General features: G+C 46.3%; 1 protein-coding gene and 1 long non-coding RNA gene across 2 annotated transcripts in view; one reads left to right on the top strand and one right to left on the bottom strand.

Moving 5' to 3' along the window:
* Positions 1 to 26241, top strand: part of LOC310838202 — a 35197-nt gene extending 8956 nt beyond the window's left edge. The window contains exon 2 of the long non-coding RNA XR_014560794.1: positions 25724 to 26241. This is a non-coding gene — a long non-coding RNA (uncharacterized lncRNA). The remainder of the gene's footprint in view (positions 1 to 25723) is intronic.
* Positions 1 to 26400, bottom strand: part of PPP1R18 (protein phosphatase 1 regulatory subunit 18) — a 43215-nt gene that overhangs the window by 7107 nt on the left and 9708 nt on the right. The window lies entirely within an intron of this gene.

Below are 26400 nucleotides of genomic sequence, written 5' to 3'. Positions count from 1 at the left end.
CTCATGTCCCCCAGCAATGGACAAATGGAATTGATCAAGCACCCTGCATGCATCTAGCAAACCTACGGAGGACGTCTGAAGAAAGGCTCTTGACTTCCGCTGAGACACCTGGGCCAAGAGACCCGGCTTTCAAAGGTCAGGAAATGTGGCTTCTAGACAGGCTTAAAACTCAGTAACTTGTGGCAGGCCAAAATTCAGCAGATTATGTTTAGCCCTATTAATCAATTTCCTTGCTATAAAAACCTAAGTGCCTTGCACCGAGTCCAGCATCCTGTTTCTCACACTTCTGGGAAGGCTGCTAGCAGAGCAGGAAAACAATCACACGCCGCACCTGTGGAATTTCCATAAGCCACATAGCTGCAAAGCAAAAAAATGCCATGGCAGGGGAAAATAAGGTCACCAGGAAAATGGTGGTCACAGTTCATTCCTCATTTTTATTTTTCTAAATTGATGCTGCAACCCATCACATCAAGGCTGGGGGATAGCTACCCCTCCCCAGATGTTGTTGAAACCAATTCTCATCAGCCCCAGCCAGCACAGCCAATGGTCAGGGGTGATGGGAGTTGTAGTCCAGCAACATCTGGAGGGCCAATGGTTCTGTAGCCCTGAATGACATGACCTCATTGTTGCTGCTACCTGGAGCAAGGAAGACCCAGAGTGACCTAAAGATAGACTCTCAGGCAACGCAGGAAGCCATGACTTAAGGCACTGCCTTGCACAATTTGTTTGCTGTACAAGCAGGGGGAATCATGTACTTCAGAGGGATGGTGTGAGAAAGGACACGATAGGGATTGTAAACGGCTTAACTTACAGAGCTTTAAACGTCCTCTGTAAATGATTAACTGTAACTTTACAAAGCTGAGCTCAGAATGGACCACGGAAGCCCAGACTTTGTTTTTGATTTTGTCATAAAGTCCTGCTGGTTCTGGCAGGCAGGGATGAGCCCCTTAGAAGCCCACCCCATTGCATGTTTTAAGGACCCAGTTTCCAGATTGTTGGTTCAGGCCACTGATGCCCTCAACGTGCTCCTTCCCAGGCCCCCTATGTTTAGCGACCTAGGGGGTCCTTGATCTCCTTCCCAAGTGTTCCCATGGGAATTAATCCAAGCTAATCTCAATTAACTGAAGTCTATTAATGACCCAGGGAAGAGAAGATTTGTTTGTAGACTGAACAGGGAAGAGAAAAGCCTTGCCGAGTGGCATGGGGAGGGTGTGCTGGAAATGGCTTGTGTCTTCACAACAGAAAGGAACAGGGGAAACAGTTCCACAGTCCAAACATTGTCACTTGCTGAATAAATTCAAGCTGCTGTTCCAGTCACAGGAAGCAGTTAAAAAACAAAAACTTGCCAGTTCTAGTTATGGGCCTGAGCAAGGAAGAGTCACACCTTCAGAAATGGGGGTGGGGTGTTGGTCTACACCAGGATTTCCCAAACTTGGGTCTCCAGCTGTTTTTGGACTACAACTTCCATTGTCCTTAGCTAGCAGAACCAGTGGTCAGGGATGATTGGAAATGTAGTACAAAAACAGCTGGATACTCAACACACACAGAAGAATGCAGCAGAATGAGGTGGCATGAATTCTGGTACGGTATTCTGATATTTGCAATTTGATGTACTTGGATTTTGTTTTGTTTTTAACATGGGAGGGGTCTTAAGCAAAAGGGGGGGAGTATCAGTAGGAGCAAAAGCTCACCTTTTAAAAACTGGCTTCACTTTGCTTTTAACAACATGTTGTCAAATATTACCAGGTGATCATGCTAATCCTTGCTTGGAAAGCTTCCAAGCTGATGATAAGAGCACAGAAGAAGATCAGTCTATTTCGTTTGGTTATCCGCCCTCCCCCCCCCCCCCCCCCGGTTATGTAGAAGCTATCCTTTGAGAACTATGATGATATGTGGCTTAACCTCAAAACCTATTTTCAGCTTCTGGACTACAGCACACAAAGTAATACTAGAATGCCACAGAACATGTGCAGAGTGCATTTTCCACACCACCAACACAAAGAAAGTAGCCATTGCACCTTATCTCAAAATCGTGATGGGATGGGATTACCTAGGCTACTCAATGAGGGCCAAAATAGACTAGGGAGTGGGGAGAAAGGCTAATTTCCCCCCCACTTTTACTACAGCCAGTCTGATTTGGGGCTACCCATGGACACAGGCGATTTGCCAAAATAATTTCCAGCAGAATTTCCAGAATTTCATGGCTGAGGGATCTAACTAGCTGCTGCACCACAATAGGAATATACAATGGTACCTTGGTTCCTAAACTTAATCCGTTCTTGAAGTCTGTTCCAAAACCAAGGTGTGCTTTCCCATAGAAAGTAATGCAAAATGGATGAATCCATTCCACACTTCTTAAAAGCAACCTCTAAAACAGTAACTTAACATTAATTTTACTATTCAACAAGACCATTGAGCCATAAAATGAAAGCAATAAATAATATACTGCAGTCATACAATCCATCAATCATTAGCTGAAGGGACTGTTCCACACAGTCACAAAAACAAAACAAAAAACAGCCGTAAAAACAAAAACGCAAAATAAATAGCAAAAACAGGCAGACCTCAGCGTAACACTCCAAACGGAAGTGTGGCACTCCAAACAGAAGTGTAGCACTCAAATCGGAAGCATAACACTCAAAAGCATAACACTCAAAACAGAGCACATTTGACTTCCAAAAAAGGTTTGCAAACCGGAACACTTACTTCCGGGTTTGCAGTGTTTGGGTTCCATGTTGTTTGAGTACCAAGGCATCTGACAACCAAGGATCACTGTAGTGGTACAGTGGTGCCCCGCAAGACGAAATTAATTCTTTCCGCGAGTTTTTCCGTCTTGCGATTTTTTCGTCTTGCGAAGCACGGACTTTGGAAAAGCTTCAAAAATCACCAAAGTCTTCAAAAACCTCAAAAAAGGCTACCACACCGCGTGCTATGAGTTGCTCCTTGAAGTGAATGCACGGTTTTAAGAAAAAGGAAACAAACTTGCAAGACAAAGGAAACAAACTTGCAAGACGTTTCCGTCTTGCGAAGCAAGCCCATAGGGAAATCCGTCTTGCGAAGCAACTCAAAAAACGAAAAACTCTTTCGTTTTGCGAGTTTTCGTCTTTCGAGGCATTCGTCTTGCGAGGTACCACTGTATATGAGAGGAATAGCTCAGTCGATAGAGCATGAGACTCTTAATGTAAGGGCCATGGGTTATCCAAACTTTTTTCAAAGAGGGCCAGATTTGATCAAGTTGTTGACCTTTTTCTGTGACCTGACTGAGTGGACTCTGGCTCACAATCGCATCTGCCACGCTAGCATTTGTTAGGCTTCAAGGCACCCCAATTGTGCTGCTGCCCCCCCCCCCCCAGGAACAGATGTAACATAGCTCTGGAATTTGTGCCACTGACGTTCACTCCCTCGCTCTTTCATACAAGAATAAATATTCCCGGGTCTCCTCCCAGGAGGAGACCCAGAAGCTGCTTTCCGGATTTTCTTTCTTTTCCCACACATGTTATCAGCAGCAAAGGAAAAGAAGAGGAAAGTCCTGAGAGGGTTCGCTCTAGACTTGGTGGTGGTATAGCAGCAGCTGCAGGGGTCCTGGGCTTCTGTCTCCTGCCCACCCAGGGCTGTTTTGGCGGAGTGGGTGACTCAGAACGGAAGCATTCCTCAAGGAGGATGGGTGGGGCCCCAGCAGCTGCTGTGAGGAGGGAGGAAATGCAAAATTCAAGACAGAAGAGGGAAGGGCAATGAGACGGCCAAGGAAGGGGATGCCCACCGATCGCAAGGGTCAGATGTGAAACAGTACAGGGGAAAGAACAAGAAACTGGCATGGGCGTAGCCAGGATTTTTGTTTGAGGGGGGCAGAACTGACATGATTGGTCAGTTAGTTAAGTATTTCTACTGTTTTACAGAAAGCTGATTCCCGAAGAATTGATGCTTTTGAATTGTGGTGCTGGAGGAGACTCTTGAGAGTCCCACGGACTGCAAGAAGATCAAACCTCTCCATTCTTAAGGAAATCAGCCCTGAGTGCTCACTGGAAGGACAGATCGTGAAGCTGAGGCTCCAATACTTTGGCCACCTCATGAGAAGAGAAGACTCCTGGAAAAGACCTTGATTTTGGGAAAGATGGAGGGCACAAGGAGAAGGGGATGACAGAGGACGAGATGGTGGGACAGTGTTCTCGAAGCTACCAGCATGAGTTTGACCAAACTGTGGGAGGCAGTGGAAGACAGGAGTGCCTGGCATGCTCTGGTCCATGGTGTCACGAAGAGTCGGACACGACTAAACGACACAACAACAACAACAACAACAACAACAACAACAACAACAATTGTTTTACTTGATGGGGGGCAGCTGCCCCCCGGCTACACCCATGGAAACTGGCTTCTGAGTTCTCATCTAACCATCCCTAAACACACCAATTATCAGAGCGCTGATCCTTCTGTAGTCAAAACTGCACCACCCACAGCTGGTTTGAGGAAACTCTGAAAGGTTTGCCGAAAGCCAACAAATCTTTAGAGGGGAAAAAGAAATAAAAAAGAGGAGGGAGATCCTAAAACAGCTGCTCAGTGTCTGCAGAACGCTGACTGTCTTTCAGGGAGGGGGAAAAAATTTAAAAACCGGGGGTGGGGACAGAAAAGGACTGGATCTCTGAATAGAAGCACTTCACGCTGCAACATTTGTTTGTTTTTCCTTTCAGGTCCCCCAGTTTCCTTTTTCCTTTGTAATTATGTCTGCTTTTGGCTAAACCTCTTAATCTTTGTCCCAAACCGGAGCCATGTTTAAGGCTATTTAAGTTGCATGGGCTTGCTCGCATTTCCCCCTTGTTACTCTTTCTCACTCCACCACGTTAATTATTCCCTTGGGTTGTAATCTCTTCCGATGTCAGGGAACTGTCTTTTTAGGTCTCTGAAACCCTGTACAGTGCCCCATACCCCTGAGAAGTATTAAGTTATATTGATGATTGTTCCTGCACTGCAGGGGGGTTGGACTAGATGACCCCCGGGGTCCCCTCAGATTCTATGATCTACGTATTGGTTATCTTAACTGATGGCCAGCTGTCACTCAAACGGCCTTGAATATATGTGTGGATGGTGCCGTGGCACAGATGAGGGATAATGCAGCAAAGTTCACTAGATGCTTAGACGCGAGTGTTGCTGGCACGGCAATCCTAGGTTGTTTTATCTACTGCAAGCTTACAGCTGCGAGCGCTTGTTGAATCTGCTTTGCATGGTGAGGGAGAGCTCTGTTTCATCAATTGCTAGGGAACCCCTTCCTCTCTGATAAGGATCTGAACACTGTCATCTGTTGCCTTGGCAACAGGATCTACAAGGAGCAAGCCTTGAAAATTATCCAGGATAGCACAGAATTTGGCACTTAGATTGCTTTTTGCACTGAGAGCAAAACAACACTATTCTTGGCTCTGCTGGGTCCTTGCTAAGATTTCGGTGCTAAGCTTTAAAGTAGAGATGGGGAACTTTGTGGCTCTCCAAGTGTTCTTGGATGGTAGCTCCCATCACTCTTCGCTATGCTAGCTGGGCCTCTTGGGAGTCAGAGTCCAACAATACCTGAAGAGCCACAGGTCGTCCATTGTATCAATAGGAGTCTGTCTTTACAGAGAACCTACACCTGTGCGGCACAGCAGTTAGAGCAGAGCTCCAGATGCTGAACTCCAACTCCCATCATCCCCAGTACTGACCACCCTGGCTGGGGCTGATGGGCATTGTAGTGTAACAACATTTGGAGGGCATCCCAGATGTTGCTGAACTACAACTCCCATCACCCCTAGCTAGCAAGGCCAGAGCTCAGGGATGATGGGAGTTGTAGTCCAACAACATCTGGGGACCCACAGGTTGAGAACCACTGTGAGGAAAGGTAGGATTAAGTAACAATAAACGAATACTTCATTTGACTTGTCTTCTCCCGTACGTTCCGTCCTGCTAACCAAGATCTAGGAGAAAAGTCTGTGCTTGAAGTCCCACTGATGGCTCAGAAAATAAATAAAAAGGGGAGGGAGGGGCTGTCTCTATCGTGGCACCCATGCTGCAGAACTCTTTCCCAAGGGGAACCCATTTGCCCCCCCTCCCGGTAGTAACAGCATTTTGCTGGCGACTGATGTCATTTGATGTTTTACAAAGCTTTTCCTGGCAGTCAGCACAAGACAGTAATATGCTTATAATCATAAACGTTCTTTGAACTCATTATTTTACTGTTCTTGTGGTGTGCTTAGGTTTTGTTGTGACTGATTTTATTGCTTTTATTATTTTTTTAAAAACCCTTTTTGTTTTAGTCACTATGTACTGATGAGTAATTAAACAGACTGTGGCTTTTACCGCTGGGGCACTATCACAGTTTCGTGGTGTATTTTTATGCTGCTGTTTGAATTTAATGCCAGCTTTTAGTGAGTTTCGGCGCTTTTGAGGCGGCCTTGCATGTTTTAAAGGTTTTATGCTGTCTCAGGTACTTCCTGGCTGAGTAGCAGCTTATATGTTGCCTCTCAGTCTTGCACAGGACTCTCAAAAGTGGCTGACAAGCATAATAAAACAAAATTGAAAACAAATGATGGAGTTACAAAACCAGCATCATCACAAAGCAGACCTCCAGGCAGCATGAAAGGTGTGATGGAATGAAGGAATGAATGAATGGGTGGTGGGTTTAATTTAGCAGGCCAGTTCAAACATAAAGGAGCTAAAACACCAGCCCAAAAATGTTACTGCAATTCTCCAACCACCAGGAGTGCTCTTGTTCAGGGCTCCAGCCAGCCTGCAACATGAGCCTTGGAGTGCTGTTTATAGCTATAGGGATTGGATGGAAGAGGGTTTCAAGAATCATAGAGTTGGAAGGGACCCAAGGGTCATCTAGTCCAACCCCCTGCAAAGCAGGAATCTCAGCTAAAGCATCTATGTCAGATGGCCATCCAACCTCTGCCTAAGAACAAAGAAGGCACCTTTTTTCCCTTTCGGCTGACTTGCCTCTCCTGCTACTGCACACTAGAAGAGGGGCTGCCAATATGGCACTCTCCAGATGTTGTTTAACTGTATCTCCAATCAGCTCTGGTCAGCACAGCCAATGGTCAAGCCTGATGGGAACTGTAGTCCAACATCTGGAGAGCAACCCACTGGCACTAGAAGACTCAGGTATGCAGTTGGATCCCAGTCCCAAAGGGATGAGATTGCGGTTTGCTTTACTTCCTGCAGCTTTTGAACATCAAGTCATTCATTGATTGAACCCTAATCTGCCCCATTTACAGGATTGTTACTAGAGAGATGGGCATGATAGCTACAATGCTATGGTTCTTTAGATCTGAGGTCCTCCATCATGACACCCATAGGCTAGGATTGCCATTGGGGGGGGGGGTCAAAGCTGTTGAGCTTTTGGGGGGAACACCTCCCCCCTTCCCCATATGTCCAGGTTTTCCCAGACATTTTGCCAATTCAGCAAAAATCCACCTGGACACCATTTCTGCAACCCAATTCCCATGTGTCAAGGAAAACCCAGACATATGGCAGCCCTAACAGCACTCTCAGACACCTCTATTGTTGCCTGCTCAGGCCCCCTGTCCCTCCCACTGTTTAAAGAGGGGTTTGGGTGAGGGATGCTGCCTGCTCTTTAATCTGTGTTTGTTCTGAGGTATGTCTTAAGTGTTTAGCCTGTGGGTTTTTTTTTCTGGAGTGGGGTGCTTCTAAGCATCATATTTCCATTTGGAATGGATATTCACTGCCATGCCAATTATTTTTTTCCTGTTTCATTTCTCTTTATCTCAATTTACAAACTTAATATCCTTCTGCATATTAACCCCTGGCCGTTGGCCATGCTGTCTGGGGCTGATGGGAGCTAGAGTTTCACATGGGCTGCAAGCTGCGCATCCCTCGCCGATGGGATGTATTGCATCGGAGCTTTTATCTCTCCTGGAGCCCTGACCATTGTAGGCGTAAAGGGGCTGTCAGAGAAAAGGGGATTCAATTTGGGGTGAGGAGGAGTGGGGCAACATGTCCAGTCTGAAAAGCAGGCAAGTCATGTTGTAGCTCTACCTCTCTAGCCAGGATATTCTTAACAACGTCCAGCAGCATAGGCGGGGGTGAACATTTTGATCTGCAGTTCCATTTTAGTGCCACCTTTGTTGTCCGGCATGATTTAGCTTCACCCAGGCAGGAGCTCTTAGGTGGCTCCTTTTAAACAGGAAATGCTGTGCGGAAGCAGTCGGGTGCCTGCAACAAAGACATTTCTGCCTACAGCCTTAGCTATAAATCCCCATCTCTGTCCATGGGCTCACGGGAACTACACTTAAAGCAGTATCATGCAGCTTTAAACCGTCATGGCTTCCCCAAAGAACCTTGTTGCTGGTTAAAGATGCTGAGAGTAGTTAGCGGACACCATTTCCCTCTCAAAGCTACAATTCCCAGAGTGATTTAACAACCAATCCCTCTTCCCAGGAACTTTCAGGACTTTAGCTCTTTTTTTTGGGGGGGGGGTGTCTCCTAACAGCCAGCACTGTTAAACCACAATTGCCAGGATTTGGGGGGTGGGGCGGGGCGGGGCAGGCGGAGCCATGACTTTTAAAATGATACTGCTTTACGTATACAGTGCAGTTGGGGTCTAAGTCGGCTTGCCTTTGAGGATGTGATGCTTTCTGGAGTAGGGGAGTAAAAAAACAGATTGCACTCCATAGATATCTTTCGCACCCTTTTCCTGAGCAGCTTAGAGTGCCTCACATGCCATCCTTTATCTTCACAACGACCAACATTTGAAGGCAGGCCTCTCTGGTTTAAACCCACCACAAGACTAACATACACAAGACTACAACCTTGTTCTCTGCACCAATCAATGCAGGCTGGGAAAGAAATGTCTCTTTGGCTTATAAATAGATTGAGAAATGGCGGCTGTTTCAGTCCCGCTCAATGAGCACCCACCTCACTGCAAGCATGAGGGGAACAAAAATCCACTCCAACTACAGCAGAGCGGTTAATGGGCATTTAAAGCTTAACTAACCCAGACTCTGATCTCGGCCACATCCACACAGTTAACGTCTGCTTTAACAGGTACCCATTTAAGTCCTGAATGCTCTGCAACTCCTGTACACCAGAAGTAAGTCAAGTAAGGAAAATGGACTTCTCTTTAAAGAGCGGTTTGCAGCAGTACACGAACAAGGCCTGCTCTTTCTTCTTCCCAGAGTACTGAGACTGTCCTCCTCAGAGCCAAACTACACTTGATATGAGAGACATCAATTAAAAAAACAACAAGTACAGTGGTACCTCAGGTTAAGTACTTAATTCGTTCTGGAGGTCCGTACTTAACCTGAAACTGTTCTTAACCTGAAGCACCACTTTAGCTAATGGGGCCTCCTGTTGCCGCCGCACCGCCGGAGAACGATTTCTGTTCTCATCCTGAAGCAAAGTTCTTAACCTGAAGCACTATTTCTGGGTTAGTGGAGTCTGTAACCTGAAGCGTATGTAACCTGAGGTACCACTGTAGCAGTTTTCGTTTTGTTTATCTAACAAAAGGTAAGGGGTGTGCACCAATTTTTTACAGAGATGGCAATGTACAAGGAGGTATAATCTGCCCTTCCCCAGCTGCAATCTTGATGAAAATCAGCCCCCCCCCCATTCACACCTATAGGAGCTTTTAATCGCAAGGGGAAGGAAGAATTCAACTTTGTGTGCTGCTGCTGTGATGACACCCCCCCTAAAAAATTATTAAATAAACCCAGTTGTGCTTTGTAATGATGCCGTCAGAGAGAGGGTAAATTTCACAACAGGAAGCAGAGCAGGAAAGGAGATATTTTTCTTGCACCTTTGCTGAGGACCAAACACAGGAAGTCGCCTTATATTGGGGTCAAACTATTCGTTCCTTTAACTCAATACTGTCTGCTCAGACTGGCAGCAGCTCTCCAAGATCTTGGTTAAATGCCTCTCCTGTCATCTGCCGCCTGAGCCATTTAACTGGAGATACCAGGGAATGAATCTGATATTGTCTGCATGCAAAGCAGGTTGTCTCGACTGGTGAGCCAATCTTGCCAATCTGGAAGTGGCGCGGGAGATCTAGGATTAGGATATCTTGCAATTACTGTTGGGCTTCTTTTTTTAAATTGCCACCTCCGTACGGCAGCTTTGAAGATTGGGGAATTTGCCTATGGGAGAGGCCTGAACATAGGAATCTGCCTTCTACTTAGTCAGATCATTGGTTCATCTAGTTCAGTACTGTCTTACACTGGCTGGTAGGGGCTTTCCAAGATTTCAGAGTAGGTTCTCGCCCAGTCTGGCCTGGAGACGCTAAGGACTGAGTCCTTCTGCCTGCTGAGCAGTTGCTCGACATCTACTCCTCTAGTCCTTGTTCTGATCTTAATTCCCCATCCCTAAAAGCTGCTATTAGCTGGGGAAGAAAGGATAGGCATCTACAACACATGAATATTATTGTGTGGGGCGGAGGGCCCATTCTACGAACTCCTATATACAAGAAATGGATAGCAAACTCATTTTATGAGTGTGGAATCCTCTTATGTACAGGAATAAGCAGGTTAAAAGGAACCATCAGCTTTCTCAAGATGCGCAGAGCATGCAACCCTACTACCGGGATTTGCTTTATTATGATCTCATGTGAAAGGTTATCTTTGGCACAAGTACGACGAGAAACACTTCCAGACTGGTAGATGAGTCACATTTCTTCTCCACAACCCCACCTTGCCCTCCAGCCACCTGCTCTGGATGAAAACAGGAAAATACTCTCATACCAAGAAGGTGGTAAGGAAAGGGCAATCCCTACTCCAGACCCTGCAGCCCCAGTCCATGACTCGTGTAGAGATGAACAGGCAGCCTCCTCTAAGAAGCTTTATTAGGAGTGCATCTGCAGCAGCACAACTGGCCATCTTCCTCTGCCCCAGCTGCAACAAAACACGTCTCTCCCGTATCTACAGCCACAGCGGGCGCTGCAACTGCTCAACAGCTTGATCTCACCCTGCAAGGTGCACTCCATTGTCTCCTAAGACGGACGGATGTCAACTAATTAGGAGTGACGCTGGCATCCAGTGCTGGAAATAATTTCCTGCCTCCCACACAGGGCAGAGAACTATGTAACACAAAGAGATACAACAGGCTACCTCCTTTACCGGTAAATCCTCTGGGCTCACAGGAACTTTTAATTATGTCATTAGTTTATTTCTCATAGCAGTTCTCTTCTGGGACACCAGCGTGCTGTGGTGTACCATTTGGGATTTACTGGCTCTAATCCTGCCCTCTACCCTGCCGAGACAGGATCTTCTTATCTCTAACCCACATTAATTCCCTGCAGATTAACCCACATTTATCCCAACCGATAAGACTGCTGCAAGCAGAAGCAAAGTGGCCTACAACAAAGACCTCTGCGGTTCTGGAGGAAGTGCTTTAAAATAAGAGAATCACCTGCAAGCTGAACCGTTAATGATCTGAACCGAAACTGCATGCAACAAACACCCTGTGACTGCTGCCTTATACCAAGTCAGAACATTTGGTCTGCAGAGCTCAGCAGCTCTTCAGGCAGGAATCTCTCTGAGCTGATGGGAGTTGGAATCCAATGTCTGAAGGGCCACAGATTAGCCGGTGACAACCTCTCGGCCAAACCTACCTTGCGACGGTGAAAGAGGGGGAGGAAGCACATTCGTGACTTTTCTTTTTTCTGAATTTATTTCTTTCCTTTTTTAAATTTTTCTTTTTTATTTCGACAAAGTAATAATCATAAAAGAATAAGAATAAAAATGTGCACCCCACCACGGAGACCATTCCATTGTAAATATCCAACCTCCCAAAATTTGAACACCTCTAGCGATGGTTTGACCCATTTCCGTTTTAACAGTACAATTTCTGCAAATAACCCCCTATATCTCCTCAAAATCATTTCTCCTACATATTCCTCATCTTACATTAATGGCACATGTTAATTTATCATTATTGGCTATATCCCATACCTCTTTATACCATTCTTCCATTTTATATTCTGCTTGCCCCTTCCACTTCCTAGCTATCATAATTCGTGCAGCTGTCAATAAATTTGTGAGCAAGTCCTTCATAGCCTGCAAACCTTCTAAAGGTAAAGGTAAAGGGACCCCTGACCATTAGGTCCAGTCACGGACGACTCTGGGGTTGCAGCGCTCATCTCGCTTTACTGGCCGAGAGAGCCAGCATACAGCTTCCAGGTCATGTGGCCAGCATGACTAAGCCGCTTCTGGCGAACCAGAGCAGCGCACGGAAACGCCATTTACCTTCCCGCTGGAGCGGTACCTATTTATCTACTTGCACTTCGTGATTTCAAACTGCTAGGTTGGCAGGAGCAGGGACAGAACAATGGGAGCTCACCCCGTCGCAGGGATTCGAACCACCGACCTTCTGATCGGCAAGCCCTAGGCTCTGTGGTTTAACCCACAGCGCCACCTCCGTCCCCTGCGAACCTTCTACCCCATCGTAAATTGATAACAATGCTACCTCTGGACTTTCGGTCAGCTTTAACCCAGTGATTTCTGTTATCTCCTTAAACACCCTTTGCCCCCCCCCAATTGTACATATTCGTGACTTTCATGAAAAGCGTGAAAGCAGTTCATTCAGACTTCGAGATTGTATTACTGCAAGGCACTCCGTGTGGAGCTTCCCTTGCACTTCATCAGAAAGTTGTAGTTAGCGTAGAATGCTGCAGAACAGTTGCTGTCAGGAGTGAGACCCTGTCAGCATCTGCCACCACTGCTCAGAGATCTGCCCTGGTTGCCGATTTGCTACTGGGCCAAGTTCAAGGTGCTACTATTGAATCATAGTTGGAAGGGACCCTCAAGGATAATCTTGTCCAACCTCCCGCAATGCGGGGAATCTGTTGCCAAATATGGGACCACAACCGTAAGATTTTACAGGATCGCCTTGCTTCATATATGTCTTATCAAGCACTTTGAGCTGTGGAACTGGCACTGAAGAGGTGCAACATAATACTTGCAAGAAATCAGTATTTTAGTGTGGCAGCACACAAACTTTAGAACTGACTGCCTACTGACACCAGGCAGGTGCCTTCACCGTACTGCTTTTGGCACCTACTTAAAACAATTCTGTTTCAAGAAATAAAAACCAGGACACCCTGTTGAGCTTTCTTTTTTTTAAAGAAAGGCCCACCTTCCGGACTTCCGCCTTTGAAATCCTGGTAATGTTTGAGAATATCCAGACATATGGGAGCGCTAGTTTAGGCGGGTCTGTACCAGACATCTTACATGTGTTTTCTTTCTAACTACGGCTGGTTTTAATCGCTTTTACAACACAACACAGCACACAGGTTATCGCAGCTAACTCTTGACACCCCCACCCCCCAAACCACAACTCTCTGCCCTGGCGGGGGTTCCAAAAGCACACTCAGAAGCAAAAGCAGCTCTAGTGCACGCAAACGACTGTGACCGGAAACCGTGAGAAGAAGTTAAAATTAGTAGCCAGGGCGGAGAAGTTGCAGCTGCATTTCTTGAACAAGGAAGCTTTTGGCACAGATATACTGCCTGGATTATTTCCCCTCCCAGAGAAACAAAGGACAGAAACATGTTTTTAAGAGAAGGGGAGCCTGGGTTTTATATCCGATCCTACATTCTGTTCAGAATTCACTGAGCATAGCCAGGAACCATAGACAAACCTTTGGCCTGTTCGTAGCCTCCAGCCTCCTCCCCATGCCTGCCTCGTGCCTGCCTGCTTTCCATCTTTAGTAAGTGCAACAACCCACTTCCTGAGTGGAGCTAGCCAGGGTGCACTCGGTGCATGGCAAAGGCCTCCTGCCGCCTCTGGTTTCCGCCCCACACATTCACTGCTTCCTGTTTTCGGAAGAACTGTGATGCAGGCTGGGGTTGGCGAGGCGGAAGTGACTTCAAACAGTGAAGAAATAGATGGTGAGAAGATGCCGTGGGTCTGCTATGAGTGGGCTTTGAGCAAGCCACTATCTCTCAGAACAGGCTCACCTCACCAGCTTGTTATGATACCAGAATGAGAAACTGAGATATTGCAACCCTGGGATGGGGAACCTGTTGCTCTCCAGATATGGTCGGACCCCATCTCCCATCAGCCCCAGGCAGCATGGATGACGGTCAGGGATGATGGGAGCTGTAGCGCAACAACATCTGGAGGACCACCGGCTCCCCATCCCTGCTGTAACTATTTTCTAGCTTTTTTCTAAGCCTCCATGCAGGCATTCCAAGCCTCATTAAGCACTGACTTCCTGGATGAGGCTGTATCCTATTGCTGGTTGAGGTATAGCAGTTGGAAAAGTGGGATTTCTTGGTAGTGGCGTCCCCTTTGGGAATTCCTCACCCCTGAGTATGTAGTAGGCAGCTTCCTTCCTTACCGCATTTAGGTTCCAGGTGTAAATGGTGTTATTCTAGTATATGTAAATCCCTGTTTAACTGAACCTCTGTTTTGTCCTTTTATGGGGTGGATTTTTGCTGATGGGTGTTTTATTCTCAATAATTAAATGTGTCTGTGGCACAGTTTGCATGTAACAGCAAACCATAGGTAAAACAGGCATCTGGGAGACAATCATTTAAACTTTGGTTTCTTACATTCCTCCCCCTTTCCCCCCACTAAAGAACACACAAGCCAGGAAGAACTGCTCTTCACTCTCAGCTTTGGGGCTAACCATAGTTAAGGTCTGGATTTGCACATAATGCTAAGCTATGGTTAACATTAAGTAAGGTTTATAAACCAACTACAAACCTTGGTTAATGAGCAACCTTTTACTATAGTTAATAAACCATAGGTAAGATGCTGTGCTGGTTTTCACATAGCGCTAAGCCATGGTTTAATAAACTAGTTTAATAAACCATGTTTTAGTATTATGTGAGAACCAGGCCTGTGTGTGCTTATGATTGATTATTATTCAGAAGTACTCTGAACATGGAGGCTTAGTTTGTACGACTTATAGCAGCTGAGAGACCCATCCTCCATGAACCTGTAATTCTGAAATCTTAACTTTGAGGCATGTCAAACTTGTCCACGTACAGTGGTTCAGAAACAATTGTGCGATTCGACGATTCAGTTTCGGCAATTTGTCACAAGGAGAAATAACACAGGAAACAAATGGGTGCAACCCGACCCGGAATGTGCAATTGTGCAGTTCTCTTTCCCTCTCCCTCATAAAATTGTAGCTGTTTTCATTTTTCTTCATCATGCTTTGCGCAATTGTGCATGCTCAGCCCTAGCAGGCTCTGTGACGAGATAAGGCAATCTGCCAAAACAGCAGCAAGAGTGGTGGCTACCCAGAAGGTGAAGTTGGGCAATCTTTACCAGAAATTTCTTTCTAGAGGGCATCAAAGGGAATGACGGAAGCCGGAAACCACAGCCAGTCAAGCTCTAGAAACAGCAGCCCTTACCACATTTGGTTATATGCAATGGGCTGCAAGACGGTAGGTCTGGAAAGGAGCAACCAACCAGATGTAAACGTAAGGCTCTGTGCTTAAGATAAGATTCCTGCATTGCAGGGGGTGGATTGGATGACCCTCAGGGTCACCCAGACACTATGATACAGTGGTGCCTTGGGTTACAGACGCTTCAGGTTACAGACTCCGCTAACCCAGAAATAGTACCTCGGGTTAAGAACTTTGCTTCAGGATGAACAGAAATTGTGCTCCAGCAGCGCAGCAGGAGGCCCCATTAGCTAAAGTGGTACCTCAGGTTAAGAACAGTTTCAGGTTAAGAACGGACCTCCAAAACGAATTAAGTTCTTAACCCGAGGTACCACTGTACTATTGAATGTAATGCCACCCTGCAAAAGGGTTGCCAAATGATGCTGCTGTAGCTCCTCCCACCTCAGTTTTTTCTCTTGACTCCTTTGCTTCTCACTCCTCTGCCTCATCTGCTGTGGAACAAATCAAAAGTCCGGCCTAACTGGCAAAGGGCTTCTGCTCTGCAAGCTTTATGTCCCAGATTCGTTCCCTGACATCTCCAGGTAGTTCTAGGAGAGAACCAAGAAAAACAAGAGACGCTGAGAGGGACAAATGCATCTGGAGAGACAACACTGTCACAAACAGACTGAGAACTGGACTCTGACCCTTCTACAAGACTTTGTGCTCTGCCGTAGACTCTAAGTGCTGCTCCTCAGCCTTGCTTCTCCCATCGCCTAATTGGGGAATAACAGTGACCTACCTCTAAAGCAGGGACGCGGGTGGTGCTGTGGGTTAAACCACAGAGCCTAGGACTTGCTGATCAGAAGGTTGGCGGTTTGAATCCCCGCAACAGGGTGAGCTCCCGTTGCTCGGTCCCTGCTCCTGCCAACCTAGCAGTTTGAAAGAATGTCAAAGTGCAAGTAGATAAATAGGTACTGCTCCGGCGGGAAGGTAAATGGCGTTTCCGTGTGCTCTGGTTCACCAGAAGCGGCTTAGTCATGCTGGCCACACGACCCGAAAGCTGTATGCCGGCTCCCTCGGCCAATAAAGCGAGATGAGCGCCGCAACCCCAGAGTCGGCCACGACTGAACCTAATGGTCAGGGGTCCCTTTACCTTTTTTACCTCTAAAGCAGCGGTTCTCAACCTGTGGGTTCCCAGATGTTGTTGGACTACAACTCCCTGAGCTCTGGCCTTGCTAGCTAGGGGTGATGGGAGTTGTAGTTCAAAACATCTGGGGACCCACAGTTTGAGAAAGGCTGCTCTAAAGAGATGTCCTGAGGAAAAACACAAGTAATTATTGCAAAGCCCTCTGCAAATTAAGAATTATCTGTTAACACAGAACCGCCACATGTTCAGAAAGTTTAGGGTCTGATACTACTCATTGTTGTCCTCTTTATTGTTGTCTATCATTGGATGCAAAATGAATAAAACACATTTATTAATGAAGAGAAGAAAAGAACTACCAAAACGATCCAAGGATCAAGGAAAAGTTGACGCACTGGGGGCTTTTTAGTTTAGGGCGGAGAATCCAACTGTAGGGTGGGGACATAGAATCTAGTCCAACCCTTGCAATACAGGATTTTTTTTTGCCCAACATGAGCCCCTGAGATTAAACGTTTCATGCTCTACGTGACAGAGCTTTATTTAAAAAATATGCAGAGTGTAGCGCGGGGGGTGGGGAAGCTGTGGCCCTCCCATGCACCCCTGATCACTGGCCAGGGTGGCTGGGCCTGATGGGGAGTTGAAGCCCAAGAGCCTCTAGAACAGGCATAGGCAAACTCGGCCCTCCAGATGCTTTGAGACTACAATTCCCATCATCCCTAGCTAACAGGACCAGTGGTCACGGATGATGGGAATTGTAGTCTCAAAACATCTGGAGGGTCTGAGTTTGCCTATGCTTGCTCTAGATTATAGAGGGCCATGGCTCCCCCAGCTTTGTTGCAGAGAAAGTCAAATAGAGAGGACATTTTGTCCCTAACTCCCATAATATTCCCACAGTCTACTGCCAGGCAAAAGAAAGGATTCCCCCCCCCTGCGCGCCCCCGGCCGCTGCATGCAATGCACAGTTAATCTATGGAATTCGCTGTCGGACTGTATGGTGATGGCCTCAGGCTTAGATGGCTTTAAAAGGGGATTAGACACATTCCGAGGGGTGGGGAAGAAGAACTCTATCAGCAGCCTATTAGCCAAGTTGTCTAAATGGAGCCTCTTTGTTTAGAGCCTGCATGCCCACTGGATTCCAGTGGCTGGCTGGCGGGGGCAACACCATGGGAGAGCTGTTGCATTCATTCCCTGTTTGTGCACTTCCTTGAGGGAAGAGGATGCTGGATGGGGAAGCTGCGGCCTTTCAGATGTTGGGCAGCAACTCCCATTTATCCCCATCAACTTCTGGAGGGCCATGGGTTCCCCATCCCTTCATCTGGTCCAGTACAGTTGTGCTGGCCACAGTCCTATGCACACTTACCTGTGAGTAATTCTGAGTAAACATGCTCAGAATTGTGCTGCACAGCTGCAGTGGGTGTGGGGGAGAATCCCTGGGAAAGTGTCACTTGCATAACATCGATGTGTTACGCTGCTCTCAATGACATAGGAGCAAGGCCGCGACAAAAGCTGGCAACTCAGATCTATGGCAGCAACTGTGGCTCTAAAAGTGAAGTAGACAAAATGGCAGAACCCAAGCTGTCACAAACCAGAATTACGGTATTATATATTTATTAGATTTATATATTGTTATGTATTGAAGTTCTCACCCTGGCCACCAGGAGTATTGTATATGTAGTTTTCACTCAGGTCCACGTCAGTTATTTTAGGCGGGAAACCCTGGGTTGTTGTTGCTACAATGTTGACAGCCAGCTGCCTATAAAAGCAGGCCGGCTGAGCTGTTTGCTGTTCAGTTTTCTGTTCCAGCTTACAAAAATGAAGAGCTGCTTGGAGAAATCGCTGTGTCGTCTGCCATGTCTACCCACTATTCAACATATATCACCCTTCATCAAGAGCCCACCAGCAACAAAAAGCACACAAAATTATTAAGACTATACTAAAAGGGGGGGGGGGGAGAAAATAAACATCAACCCCACCCTCATGATGGAGAATCAAGGGTAATGCAATTCAGCCATTGTTAGGGCCTGCCTGTGGAATCTGGCCACATAAAGAACAGAACAGCAAAATGGTGTCACCCGAAACCACACAAGTCAAGGTGCACAATGCCCAAGTTAATTTCAGTCCCATCCTATTCCTATTTACTCGGAAGCAAGTCCAGCTGAGTTCACTAGGACATATCTCCCATGGAAGTATCTACGGTTCTCCAGCCTTTGGCATTTGAAGCGGAGAATCCCACAAGCACCGACACTCCCTGGCAGTGAAAATCCAACAATAATAAATTCACAGTTTGCTGCCCCTTCGAGACACTCCAAATGAGCTGCCACTCTACTTAATCATGGAGCCAGCCCTGGTCTTGGATGTTACTGTTCTGTCTCCACAATCCCAGCAACAGACATCCCTGCATATCGCTCTGGACTCTCAGCGGTGCCACTCCCAGTAACTCTGCCAGTGCTTCCTTAGCACAAGCATCCTTTAGGAAGCGCTGAGCTGAAACCAGTGGAATCAAGTTCAACACAATGCCAGGAATGTTTCTCAGCGATGGCCTGAGGCAACTGCAGAGGGGATGGGTTGAGTGTGTGCCAAAAAGCGACAGGCCTTGGGTGGGAGGTTTCTTAAGGGCATCTGCTGCAAAGAAGTGAGGAGTTAAAAGAGGCCTTCCATGGTAACTGTGGCAACTTCATAAACACTGACTTCAGTATATTTTTAATGACTTCCTTTGGAAAAACACAGAGGGCGGCTTCTGCCAGGAGGAGCCCTGGTCCGCTGCTCCAACTCCTGCTCCCCTCTGTATTTAATCTTCCATGATGCCTCCCTGGACCTTCTGCCAGTTGCACACGCAAAAATGTCCTCGGTGCCTCATGTGTATCATCTGCCACAGACAGACAGTTGCAACTCCCAGATTCTGAGGGAGGCCTCCTCAAAAAGTGCAAACGGCAGATGCCGAAAAACTTACTTCTTGAACTACACAAAGGCCAACTTTTTTGAAAACCCCTCTTTTCTGCTGCATTCGAAGGCTGCAGGGGGACGTGATTTGGCTGAATCTGGGAGGAATAGGGAGGTGGGGTTTGTGGATTTCATAAAAGACCTTTATTCGTCCCCCCCCCCCATAATTTGAGGGCTGGGGGGGGCAGGTCACCTCCTTCTATGGCCAACGTGCCTTGATCTCCTCACTATCTCTCTCTGTCGCTGTATGACTGGCTGGTTTCCAGGCTAGTTTGTTTACTGAGGGTCAAACTAGGCAGAGAGTCTGGCGGTTTGTGACTGATTAAAAAAACCAAAACAAAACAAAAAGCCGATTTGAGGGTTCCTGCCTCTGGATCAGGCCTGTGGTGTGTGGAAATGGTCCCTTATTGGCATCAGGCCCACCCACACCTATTTGTTGAAAAACTAGGAAACCAGCCATGTAAGAACAACCCACCTAAGCTAATGTCACTGTTGGTCTGGCCCTCAGGCTGCCCATCCCAAACCAGCTATATTCGGGGACTGAATTACAGGGAGGGAAGAGGGGTTCTGCCCCACCCTCATTAGCTTTTTTGAGAGCCCCCTTAGCTATTTTTTTAACAGAGTCCAACAACATCCAGAGGGCCACTGGCTCCCCGCCATCTTGTTGTACAAGGAGAGTCATTTCGTTCAAAATTCCTCTGGAAAGAGGTATACTGCCTCTGTACATGAGGGGTCTATTTAATTACCACAACAAATAGGCATTGAGAGGTTCATCCCACGTGAATTTGCTTAACAGCCCTTTGAAAATAAAAACGAAAGCCACCTAAGCTAGTCACCATCACATCTGGCAATCTTGACACCTACCAATTCTCTGGTAGAGTAACTCTCTCACTGTTTTGTTAGGCCTGCTATTCTGTGCTGCTGCTGTCACTTTTCTCTGCTTATTTCATAGTAGAAATTATTACTCTTAAGGGTGTGCCCAACAGATCATCCAGTGTGTATTAGTTACCCGTTAATGCTCTTTTAAACAGAGAAAGGGTGGGCCGTTCCCACCCTTTTCTCACCTGCCTTTGGGTAAAAGTGAGGATTATAATCTGTATTAGTTGACTACTGAACCTGGTGTTGCCAGATACTGAAAAGGGCAGGGCTCCTGTGCCTTTTAATAGCTATATGGAAGAGGGAAATTGACACAGCTATGAAAGGTACAGGAACCCTGTCCTTTCTTGCAGCTGGTCACCCTGGTGATAGCTCTGGATTAAACACAAAACATAATCTTGTACATGCGGTATTAAGTACTCTATTTCTTCAGGCCACTCATCTTTATTATAACCTAATTTGGAAACACTGAAAAGCTAAGAGGGGCTAAGAAGCCTATTAGACTCTTGCAGCAAATACATCAATGAACCCTCTTGCATCCTAAAGGCTACAACATTTATTGTAGTATGAGCTTTCCTGGGAAAGAGCCTAGTTCATCATTTGGATGAAGGGGATTAGTTTGTGCCAGTTGCTGCAAAGATTTCTGTTTGCTTGTTTCCTGCGGAGGCTGGCGTTTTCGTTTTTTTTTTTTAATGTATTGATTTAATTTTGATGGTCATTAATTGTTGATGGTTGTTTTTAACTATTTTGTATGTATTTTAAGCTTGATCGTAAGTCTCCTTAGAGACTGCCCTGTATTAGGCAACTAACAAATTAGCAAAATAAATCCACAATAAACTCCAAAGAGCCAAGCCCAATCCTTTTGGCAGCTGATAGATTGCAGCCCTTTGGCACATGTCAGTCCAGGAGCACCTCTTGATTAATACCAATTGTCCGAATTATGGAGAAACCAAGCACAAATCATGCTGGAGATGGAGGCTCATCCATGGCAGGGAGATACTCCCAGGTCGCACCCACTCTGCCTTTCAGGTTGGAGTGAGCTCCCCAGAACCCACTGGGGAACACTGCCAAGATTTTTGCCTCATAAATCCTGGCTTTCCCCTGCCTGAACTTCCACCATTGACTCGTCATGAAGCCGGAAACCAATAAACCAAGAATTGCTAGGGTTTTTTTTTCTCTGTCAAATGCACAGAAAACTTTCTAAGATGCCACAGGACTCAGGACATTGCCAATTCCCTCATCAGCCTCTTGGCAGAAGATAGGAAGTCTAGCCATTTCCCCTGCTTTAAATTACTATTTTTTGTCCAGATCTGGTGATAGAATTAAGGTTGCCAGCTTCTGAATTGGCCCATATAGCTGAACGTAATTGGTCGGAAGCAATATATGCCACCATCACGCTCTGCAAGGTTTCATTTCAGGATCCAGCCAGCAGACTGGATCCTGAGCTCCTCCAACACCCTGCAGGCCACTTTGGGCAGGTCCTAATTTGGCCAGTGGACCAGAGGTTTCCCACGCCTGTGCTAATTTATGCACATAGGCCCCTGAAACTCCTTCTCAAAGTGCTTTGCCAAAGGGAGAGCATGTGAGTGGGTGGGTATGTGATTCTTGCATGAGCACATGCCCTCTGTACATAAAGATCCCAGGTGTTGCAAAAGGCCCTGGGGAAAACCCACGTCTCTGTTAGCAACAGCAAGGAATTCCACCACTCCTAACTTCCTGAGTGTTGTCATCGCTCACCCTGGCATCCTCTCTGTGCTCGCCCAGCAGCCCCTTAGCCAGCTACAGCTGGCAGGACGTTAGAGCCAGAACGAGACAAAAGGGGTTTTGAGATGCAGCCAAAACCGCAGGGCCTAGGAGGAGGGAACTCAACAAAATATCCCCAGAATCCTATGCTGGCAGGGGCCACTACAGAGGCAGGGTGTGGAAAATTGTGTATTGTCTGTGTTCTTGCTCGCGATGTGGGTTGCATCTGTCAAAGAGGCAGCTGGAACCAGGAGAAAGCAGTCCCAGAGAGAGATAAAAGAGAGATCTACATTGTACAGAATTACCTGGGGATAAACTGTACTGAACTGAATGGGGCCTTGCTAAATAGATATCCACAGAATTGTACTTGACTGTCAGTCAGGGATGGGCAGCAGTGAGAAAAGAGAAACTAAAGCTGAAATCCTATGTACAATTATATAGGAATAAGCCCCAATGAACTAACTGAGACTATTCTGTGCATAGGACAGCAGTGTGAGGATAAGGATGATTGGATCACGTCTGAAAAGGGAGATGAAAAACGATTGAGCTTTCCTGTTCCAAAAGTCAACAAAATGCTTTTCTCTTTATATATAATGGTTTTAGGCTAACTGGCTGGAATATGTCTGCAAAGAACACACAAAGGACTTGCGGTGTGTGTGTGGGTACAAATAATACGCCCCATTTACCAGCATGCTGACTGGGGACATAGGTCTTACTGAACTCACCAGGCTATAAATTTTAAGCCAAAAAGTTTGGGATTGAGCCACAAAGTGGATGGCAGTAATTAACAAATGGCGCCTTAGGAATAAAAGAATTAAAAAGGAAGGGACAAAAACAGTGCAATCCTACACATGTTTACTCAGAAGTAAGCCTCGCTAAGCTTGATGGCACTACTCTCAGGAAAGTGTGAATACAGTTGCTGTGGTCCTATAAACTTGACAGGATTTCCTGAGAAATGAACTTGACAGGATTTCTGTGATCAGGTTGCCCATTACACTGTTCTTTGTGGCCCTGTGACGCTACGGCAAAAAGTAATCTATAGGTCTGGGTGACTCTTGAGTAAAAAGAGACATCTGATGACTCAATAATATATATGCGCCACCAACGGAACACACACACATGCTCCACCAATGGGATCATGGAGCTTTCTTGTGGATGAGTTGCTAGCCTAATGTGTTTATGTTTCTCCTCCAAATCAACAGTGCTACAAGTATATGTTAGAGACAAAGGCAGAGAGAGAGGTGAGCAAAAGTAAGGGGAATAGGGGAGATAAGAAATAGGCTTAGGGCTGGTGGAGGTAAAACACACACACATCTAACCCACAAAATTAAATCTGTGTCACAAGTCGCAGATAGGGGTTATATCAGTACTTTATGGGTTTGGAAAGACTGAATGCTGCTGACAGGTGCCGTTGCACATTAGCAACTTCTGAACGGTGCAGTTTCTCCCATCCCTGTAGTGCAATGAGGGAAAACGCTGCATTTGCTGACACTTCTCCATGGCCCACAATTCTTCAAGACACTGGCTCCATTTGTGAAGTATGTAGCCCTCTTTGGAACTGCCCGCATGCCTCCTTAGCAACGTTTCTTCACTCTAAGCAAATATTTGAGGCATGATCCAACTCTGCCACAGGTGCAGAGGCTCAACAGTTTCTCTTTCCTTCCCCTCCACTCATCAAGGCAGCATGATAGATCGCTATGGTGGCAGGTGGGGAGGCTGCAGGAGCTCCCCATGTCCCCTTCCTACTCTCCTTCTCTGTGCAAGACAAATGAGAGAGAAACAGGAATCTTCATCTGCTGGACTTGTGGTGGGACTGAATCATCCCCACAGCCATGTCAGACAGTTTAAAAAACAAGTTAAAAGTTTAGCAAACTGTGGCCCTCACAGTGGAAGTTCTGCGAGTGGGTGAATGTGGATTTTAAAAAATCCGAATAAACATGTGTGTTGAAATAAGCCGTTGTCTATTAATGCCACAAGAAGCTCGTCGCCTTCTGAGGTACCACAGGACGCCATCTTTCGGATGGCTGTTTTCCCCAGCAAAGTTTCTGTCGGGTGATTTGTAACATCTTTGCCCTTTCCCCCACCAGAAATCAGATTAGCCCTGTAGCCCAGCTCCCTTTTCTGACTGGGGCTTTGGCCCAGGCAAGGAAGCAAGAGTTGGGAGCTCGTTCTCACAGATTTGCTCGCTCAGAAGAGGAAGGAGGAGGCTGAGGGCAAGCCAGTCGCTGCTTTCAGCTGATGTCAGCCGGCCTCGCTTCCTCTCAGAGGCCGTTGTGTCAGCCCTGGACCGGAGCCCAACAGCAATAGCTCAGGCCAAAGAAATGAAGCGGCGGGGTGGGGTGGGGAGGACTCCAGTCAGGCTTAGCTGCTTCCAGCAAATCAGACTCGATAAAAGGGCTTTTTGTGAAGGAAGACAAGAAAAGAAGAGTCCAGCAATGGATGAAAAGGCAGGGTTGGAATTTCCCCCCTGAGGGATGTCGTGAACAGGCTTGGGTGAAATGCAAACAAGTATGTCGGATGGCAAGGGAGGGGATCAAAACACATAGGTTAGAAGGGGAGATTGCGATCAGGATAACTTGTGCCCATTTAACGGCAAAAAATAGAATTTGCACCTACATGTGCCAGTTGCCTTGAGTAGAATGACACTGTAACTTTATAGAGTCAGCTCTGGTTCCTAGAAATACTGTCTGCCTTTATGGGGATCACTTTGTTTCCTAAACAGTACAACAGGGATGGGAAGGCTCTGGGCCTATAGATGTTACTGGAGTTGGGAGCCTCGGCCAACATGGCTAATGACCAGGAATGACAGGATTGGTGTTTGGCAATATCAGGAGAGCCACAGATTCCCCACCACCGGCATGCAATATTTTGAAATTCTGAACACCATAGAAATTGGGAGTGAGAGATGTTGCATGGCGGTAAAACCAGAGGTAGGCTATCTATATGCCAAACTCACCCAAGCTAGCCAGACCATCAGAATGAAGAAGGTTCAGTCAAGGTGCAGAGCATTGCATGAGGGGATATAAAACACACAAACACTATATATCATCATGAAACCAGAAACTTTTTTTATTAGGAATTATAGGCACCGGCATTCCAAAGGAGCAGAAAAGACTTTTTATGTATGGAACAACATACTGGCTCAGAGATGGAAAGAAGACAAGGTCCCTACCAAAGAGGAATGGCAAACCAAGCTGATGGATGATGCCGAAATGGCAAAACTGACTGGAAAACTCAGAAACCAAGAGGACAAAACCTTTATAAAAGAATGGGGAAATTTATAAGTTATTTAGGAGACCACTGTAAGCAGATGGAAACACTGGCAGGATTTTGATTTCACTTGTAGCCTAATAAATATCACAGACAATATGGATTGATATAAAATAGTATGGAAGAATATGCAGTTGTAAATGTTCAAAATTGGACCCCATGGAGGGGGTGGGGTGGGGAGTCACGAGATTCAGATGAATCTCTGTATATGGCTTTATATTTGGATTTTAATAACCTTGTATTTGTAAAATCAAATAAAAATGTTTTTTAAAAAACAATGCACAGACATAGGTTATTCTGTTGTGGAGATGAACAAGAAGGCTTGGGTGATAATAGCAGAGGAATGCTCCATTTACTAGTTCACAGAGCAGGCAAGGATAAACCTGAGTTGGCTTTAATTCTTGAACTTTTTGCTTCTTTGTAAGTTTCTGTGGTTTTTTTCCAGGCCCTGCCTACGGAAACAACATCTGCAGGAGCTGAAAGTGGCCATGTAGCCCTCACAGACCTGGAAGCCATAATGACCTCTGGAATGCGAGTCTGCAAGTTTCTTCAAGCAAACACTGGGCGGAATTCAGAGAAGCTCCCGCACGCATGGCCACAAAATGCTTCCATGCACACTGGGGTGGGGAGGAGACAAAGCTTACTGACTTCCTCTTCTCATGACTGTGTGTGGCACTGTGTGTGGATCTCAGCTGCTGGTTTATGTCTGTTTTGAGATGGTACCTGAAGCTCAAAAAGTCCACAGCATTGTCAAAGTTTCAACCAGTCACTGTAGCTGACATTAGCTGCTGACAATGTCTGTCTCCATGCACTGGAGGTGGATTTCTGCACATCAATGCGCAAGAGCAGCCTAGGCTGGGAAGAAGGGAAGTTGGTAAGCAGAATAAGGGACTGCAGTCTTCCATTGTGAAAACCTTAACAAACTAAATCACGGTTAATTAAAAAGTAATTACCCCTTTTAAACCGCCAAGTCTCTCTCTCAAAGAAACTCCATTCCGCAATGGGGCTGGTGACTGAAGCCGAATTCTCAGCCCTTGAATACAACATATAATTCCCAGAGTTCCTTTTGAGAAACCAAGAATGTTAAGTCAATTTAAACCTCGTTTGACTTAATGTAGTATA

Source organism: Podarcis gaigeae, assembly GCF_964106915.1.
Source record: "Podarcis gaigeae genome assembly, chromosome: 2".
NCBI classification, from domain to species: domain Eukaryota; kingdom Metazoa; phylum Chordata; class Lepidosauria; order Squamata; family Lacertidae; genus Podarcis; species Podarcis gaigeae.
This window is presented reverse-complemented; position numbering and strand designations above follow the sequence as displayed.